General features: G+C 32.7%; 1 long non-coding RNA gene across 1 annotated transcript; it reads right to left on the bottom strand.

Annotated features, from left to right (window-relative positions):
- Positions 1 to 7,382: 7,382 nt before the first annotated feature.
- Positions 7,383 to 10,167, bottom strand: LOC106780275. The gene is made up of 3 exons (XR_001377248.2): positions 9,839 to 10,167; positions 9,177 to 9,300; positions 7,383 to 7,672 (listed from the first exon to the last, which is right to left on the bottom strand). It is a non-coding gene; the product is annotated as an uncharacterized LOC106780275 (long non-coding RNA).
- Between the last annotated feature and the right edge of the window lie 4,942 nt (positions 10,168 to 15,109).

The raw sequence follows: 15,109 nt of genomic DNA, 5'->3' as shown, positions 1-15,109 counted from the left end.
TGAATTTTTTACATATTAAAGCAGTGAACATGACTCAAACTAGTTCATGAACAACCCAAACTTCATCAAATCAATTCACCAACCATTCCTCATCATTTTACTACCTTAAACCACCATTTTAGACCAATAACTTACAACCAAGACTAACCTTTTTTTCTTCCAACAATTCAATCAACAAAATTCACTTTATCAACATCAAATTCAACATTTCCACTATGCATCTCACAAATTCAACATGTTATACAACATCCATCCCCATACAAAATATTAGTTTCATTTAGGTAATTCAACTATTACTAACACCAAACAATATTATTTATCCAAACAGATTAATCCTCATATACTATCCAATTCACATCACTTACTTCAATTAAAATAATTTTCTAGCTTCCCTTACCTTGACTCAACAGCTCCAAAACCTCTAAAAGCTCCACAAATGTCTTGCAGCACAAGGAACTTTTAGAAAACCTACAAACTACCGATTAGTGATTGAAGACCAACCTTAGAACCACAAACGGACAAATAATCAAGGAAGAAGATCACTTGATACATGCAAAATAGTTCCTCTTTGCATGATCAAGGATCAAGAAAAGGAACAAGAAAAAGGAATGAAAACTTGCTCTAAACACCAAATTGATCGGGTAAAATGGTAGACCTTGATGTTGTGATCGTTTAGGCACCCGCTGATCATCAAATAGATGACTTGAGATCAAGAACTCTTAGAGAGAAGGTAGAGAACTCTAGAAAAGTGATTTCTAGAGAGATTATACGTTTTAAAATAATGAAACTCGTTTATAACAAAAATATTTATAATAAAACCGTTTAATATTAAAATAGTCAAGTCTCACTATTTTTAGACTACCACCACTTCTAAAAATATCATTTTTTAGGGTTTCACAGGTTTGAGTTTAATTAAGCATATTTTTCAAAATTTTGAAAATGCTTACAAAATTATAGCGATTTTTACTTAATTAATGTTTTTAAATTGGATTTTTTACATAATTTCAACATATCAGTTTTAATTTCTTTTTGTATCATTTGAAAAAAATAAATAAAATAAAATCATATTAAGTAAACTACATTAACCTCTCATTTCTTTTTATTCATTTGGTTCAAAATTCCTCCTTTTTTTTCTTCTAAAACATCAAGAAATACTTTAGTTGTTTATGATACCCATCTAACTTACAATAATCTCCATAACTTCTAAAAATATTACCATACATAATCATTTAAGTGTAGTTTTTAAGTGTAGTTGTTATAATAGTAAAAACCATATTCTTTTTTGTCAAAATAGGAAAAGTTTAATATCCTTAATTTTATTAATTAGTGAAAATAATATTCATACTTTATCCAATATATATATATATATATATATATATATATATATATATATATATATATATATATATTCCTCCACTACAAATCTTATTCTTCTCATCCACTAACAAAAATTTTTAAATTACTGATGAAATTTTACTGACGAAAATATATCTATTGGTAAATTTGTATTACCAATAGATTTTACGGACGAATTTGAAATTCTTTTATAGTAGTAAAAATCATGTTCTTTTTGTCAAGAGAAAAAGTTTAATATCTTTAATTTTATTAAATGCTAGAAATAATATTCATACTTTATCTCCAAATATATATGTATATTTATCCACTACATATCTTATTTTACTCATCCACTAACAAAATTTTTAAAATTACTGATGAAATTTTATCGACAAAATATATTTGTCGATAAATTTGTATTACCAATAGATTTTACCGACGAATTTGAAAATTTTTTTATCGACAAAATCATTATTATCGAAAATTCGTCGGTAAAATTCGTCAGTAATGCATATTTCACTTACTGATTTAAAATTTGTTGGTAAATGAGTTATGCATTACTCACAAAAAATTTTGTAGGTAAAAAGATTGAAAATTTTCCTACCATTTTTTCACTTATCGATGGATTTTTCCATTGGTAAAATTCGTGGTAATTCATATTTCACTTACCGATGGAAAAATATGTAGGTAAATCATATTTCACTTATCAATGGAAATTTTTGTCGATAACATCTATTGGCAATGAATATTTCAATTACGGACGAAATCCGTAGGTAAATGAAATATACATTACCGACAAAAAATCCATTGGTAAATCGAGCGGAATCTTTGTCGCGCATTTTTCCCCTCTGCTCACAAGATAGAATCACTATATATATTTTTCTATCTTGCAAGTGTTCATCTTCATTGCGTAAAGTAGTTCCATCTTCTCCACTTCTCTGTCTCAACTCCACCACAACAGCTACAAGCTAGGTCGCCATATGCGTTAAGCCAGGTCACCATCATCTCCATTCAGTCAGACCATCTATATTCTTCCTCTTTCGCAGAACAAAGTAACCAAGCTTTCTCATCACCGCGCAATGCCATCATTGTTCGCTCTAAGTTCGGCCAAAAGTAATGTTTGTCACCGCCCTTACGTAGCCTGAACTGTTTGGCATGAGCTTAATGATTTTTTTTAATGTACATTCTTCTAGATTGGTAAAATTAAAAGAAAGAAGAAGGAGACCGGGAAGAAGATGAACCAAATCACAATATTTACCGATAAATTTTTTTGTCGGTAATTATGAAGGATGTACTAACAAATGTTTCCATCGATAATTATTGACGAAACAAAAATTTCCGTTGGTAAAATTTACCAACAATAGTTTTACTAACGAATTTTTTACCGTTGGTAATTTTAATTTGCCAACAAATTTTATGCATTACTAATGAATTTTGGCCATCGTTAATATCAGTTTTTCTTGTAATGATGACTCATTTGCATATATCAAGTTCCTATCATTTTGACATCTTCCAAACGATATTGAGATAAACTTTAATTCTTTAGAATTTGTAAATACTTCCTTTTTCTACCAATAACCTATAAGGATGATTGGTAGTCAGCCAATCCATCCATAGATTTACATCTAACCCCAATAGAGGCAAGCAAATCAAGTTTACTTTAAACTTGCGCCCTACCACTAAGATTGAACATCGAACACCAACTGCAATAGAAGAGACCTATTTAGGTGTTAGCGTAGAAACCAAATTCACAACACAAATTACTCATAGGTAATCTAATATCTTCCACATATGCAAAAGACACAAAAATAATGTGTGACTCTAGAGTCTAACCAAAAATTAATAATTTTTATTTAAAATAAAGGTGTTTGGGTTCCAATTACCTAATTGGAAAGCTTCAATGTCAAACAAAGTAGAAACCCTTCCAATAGATTCTAACTTTCCTCTAGAAAACCTTTGTTGTTGTGATCTAGCTATTGCATCTTAAACTGAGTGCTTACCCCAAGACAAAAAGCTATAACAATTAGTTAGGGAGCAAGTCTATCTACTTAAGAATGTAACAGCCCAAACGCCACAATTTGTTTGTAACTCAGCCCACTTGACCCCATGATGGGACAATTGATGTTAGTTGCAACTATCTTCACCTTAACAATTGTCTCACTAGGAATCCCACTCTTTGATTGTGACTCGGCCCATTTGGCCTCCACAACGAAATAATTGTGCAACTCATAATAATGTCCCTTAAGAATTTTCCACTGGATCAAATTCGTGACCTTGGCTCTAATACTAATTGTTGAATCCAACACTTACCATTAGGACAAAAGTTATAGTTATTAGCCATGACATAACTCTTTCTACTTAAGAGTGTAACATCCTAAACACCATAATTTGATTGACTTAGCTTACTTGACCTTCATCACAGGAAATTTGATGCCACCTACAACACTACATTCCTCTTCGAGCAAATATTAATGAAATGCCTTAACTTCTTACAAATATAACACATATTCTCTTCAATCTTTACTCTAGAGAGTTTAAGACAATCTTTCTTCAAGTGTGTAACCCCACACTCAAAGCACTTGAAATCTTTCCGTAATTCTCATTGGCACGATCTCCCTTTTCAGTTCATGCCTCAACCTCCTTTCAAACTTTTGACATCTACACTCTTTTAGTAACATTTTAAGTGTGGAACATGGCAGGAAACTCAAACCTAGCCACATAATTCTGAACCAACATTCTTCCCTAGTGCAACATCATGAATTCTACCAATTGGTCAAACTTGGCAATGTCATGAAAATTTTTCTCTGAAATCCTCCCTTTGAAACTCTCCTAGTTGATAAGCTTTCCTCGAGCTTCCGTCAGTTATTACATGTTAACCAATTAGTACTAAGACTTTTTTATCAACTAAAAAGTTGTGAATGCCAACTTCTGATCTTCAGGGCAAGTAATAGCCTTGAATATCTTCTCGATGACTCTAATCCATGAATCAACCTAGTATGGAGTAGCCTCACCCAAGTTGGCATGATCTGAAAGTCCATTAGCCATGTGTTTATTGTTGAATAGCATTTGTTCGAATAAATTGTCTTGATGATTGCAGATTTGATGAAGCTTGAAGATTGATAAAACTTGAAGCACAATATGACTTATGATAGAAGTTATATGTGTCTTTATTTAAATCTGTTAAAAAGGTGTTTAAGAGGTTATATATCTTGTGTATATAATTATGTAAATAACATATTAAATAGGCTAAAATATTATTCAATCAACTGATTTCACTTAAGTAAGTGAAATCAGTTGATTTCATTTAAATAAATGAAATCAACTCATTGAAAATAAGTTTCCATCAACTTGATATGTCAGTTTACAAGCTATATAAGCTTGTATTGTTCTATGAGATTCGAGAGACTTAGTTTTCTGCAAAAATCATTATGAAAATATGAAGAATCTCGTTCTCTCTAGATAATTGTTGTGATACTACTGTTTGTATTCAAGTCTGAAAGGTTTGGAGATGTGATTGCTCCTTGTTAATGTGTTCAAGAAATGTTATTTGTTGGCTAGGGAGAGTAAACCTTAAGGTTTGATTTTTCTTGTGATTGTATTGTTTTTGGTTCATCCCAAATTTGTAAGAGGGGTTCTTGTTCTACGTGAACGGTTTTTTGTGTAAGAATTCAATTGTAAAATATCTTGTAAATTTTGTGTTAGTGGAAAGTCAAGCTCAGTGTTTCTTGACTAACTTGATGTAACTCCATCATAGGGAATCAATATGAAAATTTTATTTGCATTGGTTTAATTTTCTACAATTTATTACTTTAATTTGTTTTTGCTATTAAAATCAATTTTTTCAAATATTTAATAACAATACTTGTGTGATTAAACAACAGATTGATAATTTTGTTCATATGTGATTACTGTAATTGATCTGGATTAACAAATAAGTCAAATTATAAATTTATTTATTATGTGATATTTCTATATAACTTATTGTCAGAATTTTAACATGTTAATTTTGAATTTTAATCAGTTAAAATGTATGCTCTAAAAAGGATTTAGTGTTAAATCCCATGGTTAATCTATTTTAAATAAAAAATGTTTCCAGATTTGGAACAGAGCAAAGTTTTGAAAAGAGCCAATTCAATCCATTCCTTCTCGGCCTAAAATCCTTTTTGTGATTATAATTGGTATTAAGGGTGGGTTCTTGAAAGTTATAGAAGTTTGATCCTGATAATACTTTTTGATAATGGCTTAAAACAAGCTTCCTTCTACTGAAGGCGCCTTTATTCATAGACCTACTATGTTTAATGTTGTGAACTACCAGTTTTGGAAAATTCACATCGCATAAAACAAACTTTTATTTCTCAAACTTAATCTTAAAGTTTTCACTATATATAGCCGTGATAAAAACCAAATGTTTATCGTATTACAATCCATGACATATTATTCTCCATCGCTCCCTCAGAGTCAAATCCCTAGTACGTCACCCCATACCTATGCATCTTCGTCTAACATATGCACTAACATGTGCTCCTGTATAATAATACAATCATAGTAGTTGGACACAACAACAAGGCAAGAATGAGCTAACAAGATATCAAACAGCATAATCACAAGTATACATTAATAACAAAATACACACTAGTAAAAAAAAGGGTGTTTAACTTCGCCAAATAGACTTCGGTTAAAAAGAAGATCGAAACATATAGCTTATTACATCGGTTAAAGGAAAAACCGAAGACTAATAGTCTGTCAAAATTTCATCTTTTTCCTGTCACACACTTTGTCACATGACCTGCTCTGCACTACAGCATCAGTTACTACAGAACCGGTGTATAAAGTTGTTTATGGCTAAGTTGTTGTAGAACCGAGGCATATAAAGTGAAGAAAATTACCAAAAATACCATTTTTGAATTTTTTTTAACTTTTTTAAAGGAGCATACGCATCAAGTTGGTACTTAAGCGAGGCGTAATGGTTGTATTGCCTAGGTCAATTGTAGAACGAGGTAATAGTTTTCGCATAAAGGTGTAAACTTGGTGCTCTCAGATATCCTTTCTCGCGAGATCCAAAAGCTCTCTTCATCATGCGAAATTCCGACAGCGTCTTTCACGTCGATCTCCCTCAGCGCCGAGACGTCGCATCCGGTCGGCGTTTTCACGTACAGTGACTTTGACTACGGTGAAAGGTAACTGCCGACAATCAGGTCCTGAAAAACAGACGCATAGAACCGAACGCCTTTGATCTAGTCCTTGCTGGTGTAAAGCTCGGGCTGCAGCGATCCGCCGCCGAAGACAGACTCGACGACGGGAGAACCGGTGCCAGCGATGACGAGGCTGAGAAACTACGGCAAAGAAAAAAAACAGAAGTCGTCGATATTGCAAAACTCGCCAGCAACAGAGATGATGCACTACAAGAAAAAATTGAATTATATACAGCCAAAATCCGTATATAAGGCCTAAAATCCGTATATAACACTTGGTTACATACTACTTACATATGAACAAAATTCCATATATAAAACTAACATAGATAAATTGTTACGGATATATTCGTATATAATTTATATAGGAATTTTTTCGTATGTAATTATATAAGGAAAAGTCCGTATATAAAATCCGTATATAATTACATACAGAAAAATCTGTATGTAAAATCCGTATGTAAGTACAAATTTAATTACATACGAAAAATTCCATATATAAATTTCATATATAATTAAAAATTTAATTATATACGAAAAAATCCATATGTAACTTTTGGTTTTATAAAAAAAAAAATTATCCTAATTTTTTATTCCTTTTGCAGCACATAAAGTAACATCAACAACCATAATTTTAATATATACTCATAATAAACAAACTTAATAATCTAAATTGACACTATCTCAAAATCATTTACAATGCCAGTTTTAAAAAGTTGTTTCATTTAGCATTGCATATACCATAACACAGCCCTATAATATACAAACCATCTTAAACATATACTAATTGGATCTACATTAAACATTTTAAAGTCCAAAACTTTAAAACAATTTGTATACATTAACAGTTGATAAAAATCAGAACAGACTCCATTAAAATCTGGACAGCAAAGTTTATTCCACCATTAATACATGTATTTCTTGATCAAAATACTTGACCATGTACGACCAAATTATTTACATCAAAAGAATTAATACCATACACAAAGTGTTCCAAGAAAGCACCAATACATATTCTATGAAACTCATAAATATATCTATAATGAATGATACATACATGAAAATTGGTTAATGCTTTTATGCCCCTATTCTTTTTAACACCAAACCATGGGCTTTGGCAGCGTCAACTTCAATTGAATAAACACCTGCAACAAAAGCAAGAAAAGATCATATAAAGATCCCCACCAAAACCAATATTTTATCATTTACTATTCACATTAGTGATTAAAACAAAAATTATACACAAAATAAATCCAACTATACAACCAAAGAGCCATACACATACTGTTTTAAAAGATAATGCCCACTAAAATATAAAAACAATATTATTAGGATTCAAATATAAAACTAGACAATAAAAAACATGAAGTCAAAGGGGATTTTAGGATCCATGCAGAAAGAGCATATACCCATGAAGGGAAAAAAACTTCATCCCTTTGTTTATAGAAAAACAGGAAGCCTTGAAACAAATATTTATCATATACCCGTAACATATAATGTATGATTCAATTTTTTTTCTTTCTTATCTGATTCTTTTGTAGGAATATATATATATATATATATATATATATATAAACTAACTATAGATCCTGAAAGTGTGATTCGATCTTGAAAATTTATAATTTCACTTTGACACTGTAATTTAACATACTTACTCAACTCAAGAGTTTTAATTTAGGTACTATATTTGTTTGAAAAATAAATTATCATTATTAGAATTTGTATTGTGGATGGTGATAAATCCAGAAAATGATTTTCATGACTACTCATCTCATCATCGTCACCATCAGATTCAATTATGGCTCTGTTTTTTACACAATGAACCATGTATGTCTCTTACAGACATGGAGAAAAGAACAAACAAATAAATATATTAAAATTGAATAATTTATTTCCATTAAAAAAACTCTACTGCCCCACTCATCTTATCCTAAAAGATATTTGACAAGTGTATCATGTTGGACCCAAAATTTCATAAATAAAAAAATATTAATATTAAAATTTTGAATTTTGAAAAAGTTTCAAGAAAAGTATAAAAAAAAATTGAATTAATAACTGATTAATCATATAAATAAGAATAAACGTATTTAATAAATTTATTTATAAATATAATATGATAATTAATAACACGATCTTTTGTAATTATTCAAAAAATTAATCATCATAATTATCATACACATAAATGCCAACAACCTATAATTTGAAAAAACTATAACTTTTTAAAACTCTCTCTCGATTCTAATTAAGTTGAATTCTTATAAATGGGTTCTTAATTTAATTTTAACAAGTATGGAAAGAAACTCGTAACAGAACAAAACAAAATTAAAGTTTCTGCCCTTGATTGATGAGCACGACTAGATACCACTACACATATGCACCATATGAGGAAATAAAATATAGTATTGTGTCTGAATTGCAAATGGTTAAATGGAAAACAGGGAATCAAAATAAAACATGTATGGACAAAACAAATCCTTCACTTGCATAATATTAGGAGCTAAAAGTGCATAACAGTTATCATTACGCAATTTGCACTAACTGTTAGAAGAAAATATTAACTACAACACAATGCTCATAAACCAATGTTATTTATGGTTTGTTAGGTTCACTACATAAATATAAGAATCAAAGAAACAAGGTATTTCATACCTCTGCTGCATGTGGAAGCTCATAGTGGACAACAGTTCTAACACTAGGAATATCAAGACCCCTGGCAGCAACATCTGTAGCAACAAGTATGTGATTTTCATTTTTCCCAAAAGCGATCAAGGGCCTACATTAAACCAGCACGGAGACAACAAAATGGTGAGGGAAATAAAATGCAATATTCTATTAAATGAATAAATTACTCAATAATAATATAATTAATTTCATCAAGTTTCAAGGATACGACTGTCATGCCCCATGAAAGGAGAGACAAATTAGACCCACACAATGTGGATGGATCATACACACTTGCGAATGGTTTGAAATCTGTTCAACTCTTTTGACGGTAACATTGAAAAAAATTTAAAGAAAATAAAGCTATATTGCAATGCAACTTTCAACCAATGATAAAATAGAACATTGTATTCTATTGAGAAACAAAATTGTACCTGATGACTCAAAGATTATATATGTTGCTAAGAATTCAAGAGCACAACTTTCAACGAATAACAAAAAATAACTTTTCATTATGTTGAAAAAAAGAGAGTTAAGAAAAAATAGGGACTTAGGATTCTTTTGCCAATCGAAAGAAAAAAAGAGAGTGATTAAGATTTTAGCGCTTTATAAATTTAGAGATTTAACAATGAATGAAGAAGATTACTTACTAGAAAGATGAAAAATAAACCCTAAATGAGAATAACAGCGACTCTGCATGAGACGAATGGACTTCTTCTTCTTTGTGAGGGAGCACGAGAGAATGGTGACTAGGTAGTGAGCTTAGCATGAAGAAGAAGATTAGGGAGTGAGAAGGGTGAGTGAAAGAGTGATCGAGAGGCACATGGATTGAGCGCGAGAGTAAGACGAGAGAAAGTGAAGTGAGTGATAGAAAGGGAGAGATGGAAGGGGAGCGACAACAGAGGGAAAGATTGAATTGAGTTAATGAAAACCAAATTTAGGGTAAGGTGTGGGAGGGAGATAGGAAAATGAAAATTTATTTTTATTTTTTATTTGAAAATCCGTATGTAATATAGGTAGGTAATTTTTTTTTATTATATACGAATTTTATATACGGAAAAATCAGTATGTAAAAATCTGTATATAACCTATTTTCAAAAATCCGTATATAAAATCCGTATATAAAACTTATGCTATCTACGGATCAAAATCCGTATGTAAATATCAGTCGGTAAATTGAATTTTTCTTGTTGTGATGTAAGCGAAACGAATGTCGATGATCAAAATCCTTTCTCGCGAGGTCGCGGCAAGGTTGCGGCGAGGCGGTGACAATGGCGTCCTACAATAGTGGGATTGTGTTCTAGGGTTTCAATTTTGGATTTGGGGTCTTGTTCTTGCGTTCTTAATTTGGGATTTGGGATTTGGTTTCGATTAGGAATGTTCTTGCCTTCTCCTTTGCATTCACCTTAGATATTTGGTTTCGATTTGAGTCAACTTTTGTTGTGCCTTCTCCTTTGCCTTCGATTTGGTTTCGATTTGCGTCATCTTCTGCAATAACCAGTGGTGTGTAATTATTTGTGTTCAAGTGTGAAAGTGAATGGATTTGCCTGCAAGATAGAGACGAATGTGACAAAAGCTAAAAAATTGGGATCTTTGCTGGTTTAGCCAAACTTGGAGTAATCAAAAACACATTGGGATCTTTGTTTATTGCAGCCAACTTCGGTGCTTTCTACTTCGGGGGAGATAAGCCTGCTTTAGTGCTTTCTGCTTTCAACAGCCAACTTCCTAGAACATTTTCTGTACCTTCAGCTCTACTGCCCAAAAACCATTCTACTACCTCGATTTAGGTCTTAACTGAGGCCGTAGAATCTGAGTAATCGCCTCGGTTGTTAACTGAGGCAAATGAAGGAAGACATATTACATCGCCTGTATATGCACCAGTTGAAGAACCAGTGCCTATGACCGAAAACAACTGATGCCTTTTCCCTTTACTACACTAGTGACAACAACACACCTAGACCATACATAATCATAATGTCTCAAAACCTCATGCAACCTTCTGATTATCTCACCTAACCACTCACCAAAATTACTATTTTACACAACAATTCATAGCATCATCGTCAATGCAAATAATAAAATCCATTAGTGAACTCAACGTCAAGAAAAATATTTCCACTATAACTCTCACCCTTAGCTTACCAACAACTTCTCATCACTAGAGTAATCACCTTTCTTACTTCTCAAAAGCCTTAAGGATAAGGTTCTAGTTCCCCTACTCCCCAAGAGCACTATGAGCAAAGCCCTCTCCTATTCTTTCTCACAAGTTGTACAGATAGGCCCACTTTCTTACTCTCTTAAAGCCTTACGGGCGAAGCAAACAGATGAACTTCCTACCACTCTCTCTCAAGCTTCGCCAGCAAAGTCTGATAACCCCAAACTGCGCCAACACCAACAATCTCCAAAACCATATGTCATCTCTTGTACTCCACCACACAAAACTTGTTCACCAAAATAAGGCAATTTATGTCCTCTTGCACCGTAGTTTCAAACCTATACCTACTCCTTAAGAACTTATGAGGAATAAATCTGATGTTACTCACATGGGCACTATACTCAGTACTAACTGGAAACCTATGGGCAAGACCCTTTCTACCCTCTCGAAATTCTAATACTTTACCTAGAGACCAAGGTAAAATCCTCTACATGAGAAGCATGACACACGATCACTACTAAGGAGAAATCATCTTCATTAGGAAAATGACACATGGTTACTACTAAGGAGAAATTCTCTCCATTAGGAGCATGACACATGACAACTAAGGAGGAATCCTCTTCATTAGGAGCATGCCACATGGCCACTACTTTCCCAAGTGTTAGAGACCAAAAAGCCCTCAACCTTGGAGAGCAAGGCACTCCATGCGAGTGTTGACTATGAAGTCAACTACAAAATGGATCAAATATGCAGGAATGTTGTTGACTGTCATTTTCCTATTCGCATTTGTTTACTGGAGACATTGACCATCTAAGATGTTGAAAATCTGAAACTTTGTTTGGGAGAGCATATAAAAGTGAGATACAAAGTATATTTGGCAGAAATAAGCGAAACTTCAACAACTTCTTACACCATAGTCATTTGATAATATATTTTTAGCCTATTTTAGATTTAAAGTTCCACTTTAGATTTCAATTCCCAAGCTTGATATGGATTTTGAATTTACTTTGTCAGTTCTTATACTTATTTCCTCTAAAAAGTGTTTTTTACTGGGCTTTTGTTTTCTTGATTATATGCAGTGTTTTAGGGTACTAAATTTTGATGCTTAATATTTGTTTATATTGTTTTAAGGTTACCTACAAGGATACGAGTGGGTCATCAAAGGAAAAAAAAGATAATGTCAAATGTAATAGAAGGGCTCACCCAACAACTCTGTTGGAATTTTAGACTTTAGAACATTTTAATGGAAATTTTTCAATAATTATATGAGGTTACTATTGTACCATAGGTTTTAAAGAGGACTTTATTAGTTTATATATTAGTTTATTAGAAGGTGTAATTTATCTGTGATGTGTATTATTAAGCCAATTGTTGTGCATTTCCTTTTAAAAAAAGGAAAGTTTGCTTCTTTCTGATTTAATTTATTGTGATTTCTGGAGATCATATTGCATAAATTTTTCCTGAGGTGAACATTACTCTCTTACTATTTTGGATGATTTTAGTCATCATGCATGGGTTTATTTTTTGTGTGACAAGCATGAAGTTTGCTCTACTTCAATAAAATTTACTATAATGGTGCACACTCAAATCAACTAGATAGATAAATAAATACAAACTGATAATTTATGGGGTGAATATAATCTAATAGCTGGTCATTTGATTGAGTGAACTGTCACTCTTTTGCTTAAAAGTAAATTTCCACATGAAGTGTTTCGTGAGGTTTTACCCAATTATAATCATATTTGAGTCCTTGTCCGCTTGTGCTATGCTACAATTCTAAATAAAGTGTCCAATACATTTGTTACTTGCTCACAAGAATGTGTTTTAGTCGGCTATCCAACCAAAAAGAGGTTGGATGGTGGATGCTTTGGATAGTAAGTTTTGGTTGGATGGTGGATGCTTTGGATGTTTTCAAAGATACATTATATTACTTAATATATACATTTCTCAAGCTCCCACATCTCTCCACCTATTATTTCTTATGAACAGTATGATATTGGTCCCCATATTTTTGCATATTCACCCATACCAAACCCAAACTTTTCTGATATGGGAAACACTTACGATCCTCCATCTCTACCAAATTTGGCTAATAGGGGTTGTTTTTCTTATAAAAAAAGTTTAAGGAATAATTTTGATGTATTATTTCAAAGATTAGTATATTATATATACATACAAAAGTTCTATAATTCCTCATCTATTATTAGTATATGACAGTTGTACACATTATAATAATACCTAAATTATAACTAACACAATATTTGATTGCATAATATTTGTTAATATAATATTTCACATATCTAAACACCCTCACTCAAGTTGGTGCATGGGTATCATACATTCCCAACTTGAATAGAGACTCATAATCACTTCGCTTAACACTCCTTTGGTGAGAACATCAGTCAACTGCAATTATGATCTTACAAAGGGAAAGTAATTATTCCAACTTCAAGCTTCTCTTTGATGAAATGTTTATCAATCTCTACATGCTTTATTCTATCATGTTGCACAAGATTGTAAGCAATTGCTATAGCCGAAGTATTGTCACAATGCAAACTCATAGTTTCACTTGGTTTAAAGCATAAATTTGATAGCACATTTTTTATCAACTAAAGTTCACATACACCTAGTGTCATGCCTTTTGCTTCAGCGCTAGATCTTGCTACTACAGACTGTTTTTTACTCCTCCAAGTTACAAGATTCCCTATTAAAAAAATAAAGTATTTAAGGGTAGATCTTCTATAATCTTTTCAACCTGCCCAATCTCCATCAATGTACCCTTCTACCTTTAAGTTTTCATGATTTGAGAACAAAATTCCTTTTCCAGGAGTGGACTTCAAATATCTCAAAATCTTCTCAACAACATCCATATGAAGCTTTCATGGGTCATGCATAAATTGACTAACAACATTCACTGTATAGGTAATATCTGGACGTGTATGGGACAAATAAATTAACTTTCCTACCAGCCTTTGGTATCTCCCTTTGTCTATTGATAATGCTAATTCTTACCATTATTTAAGCATCATTTTAGTGGCAAAATCAACTCCTTCATAGCTTCTACTTTGTTTTATCCTCACATTTAGTGTGTTTTCTAGTTTTCTTGTGTTTATTTAGTATATGCTTGTTTTTACCTCTAATCTCTCTGTTTGAGTGTGTGAAATAAAGGAATAGGAAGCAATTCTAGTGGAGGAAAACAAGCAAGAACTCAAGGGAACATGTTTTGGGACCATAAAAGATCAATTTGAAGCAAATACCCATGTTGGACGCCTTCGGAATCGCGCAAGAGCCTGAATTTTAGAATGTTGTCAAAGCCCGAGCTGGGGCGCCCCTAAAAGGGCGTTGGGCACCCCTGGCTGTTGATTTTCTGCAGATATGGCGCCTGGGCGCCCCAAGAAGGGCGTTGGGCGCCCCTGGCTGCTGTTTTTCTGCAGATTTGGCACCTGGGCGCCCTTTGATTCGTTGTTTTGTGTTTTTATGGCGCCCGGGCGCCCCAGAAGGGGCCGCTAGGCGCGACTTTCCGCTGATGTGTCAAAATTGGGTTATTTAAACATGGGTCTCGCGAGTTTTGGGGATTCTTCTCCTTCTTAGGTCTTCAAGCTTCTTCAATGGTGATTTTGCCCCTTTTGGGTTGAGGAAGAAGATGGGTCACAAATTGGAGATGGAGATGTGAAGGGGAGGCGCAAATGGAGCATGGAGCAGCTGCCAAGAACCTTGGGAAAGGCTTTGCATCTTCTCTTTGGTTCCAATTTCTTCCTTATCTCTT

The sequence above is a fragment of the Vigna radiata genome, unplaced genomic scaffold, assembly GCF_000741045.1.
Source record: "Vigna radiata var. radiata cultivar VC1973A unplaced genomic scaffold, Vradiata_ver6 scaffold_171, whole genome shotgun sequence".
In the NCBI taxonomy this organism is placed as follows: domain Eukaryota; kingdom Viridiplantae; phylum Streptophyta; class Magnoliopsida; order Fabales; family Fabaceae; genus Vigna; species Vigna radiata.
This window is presented reverse-complemented; position numbering and strand designations above follow the sequence as displayed.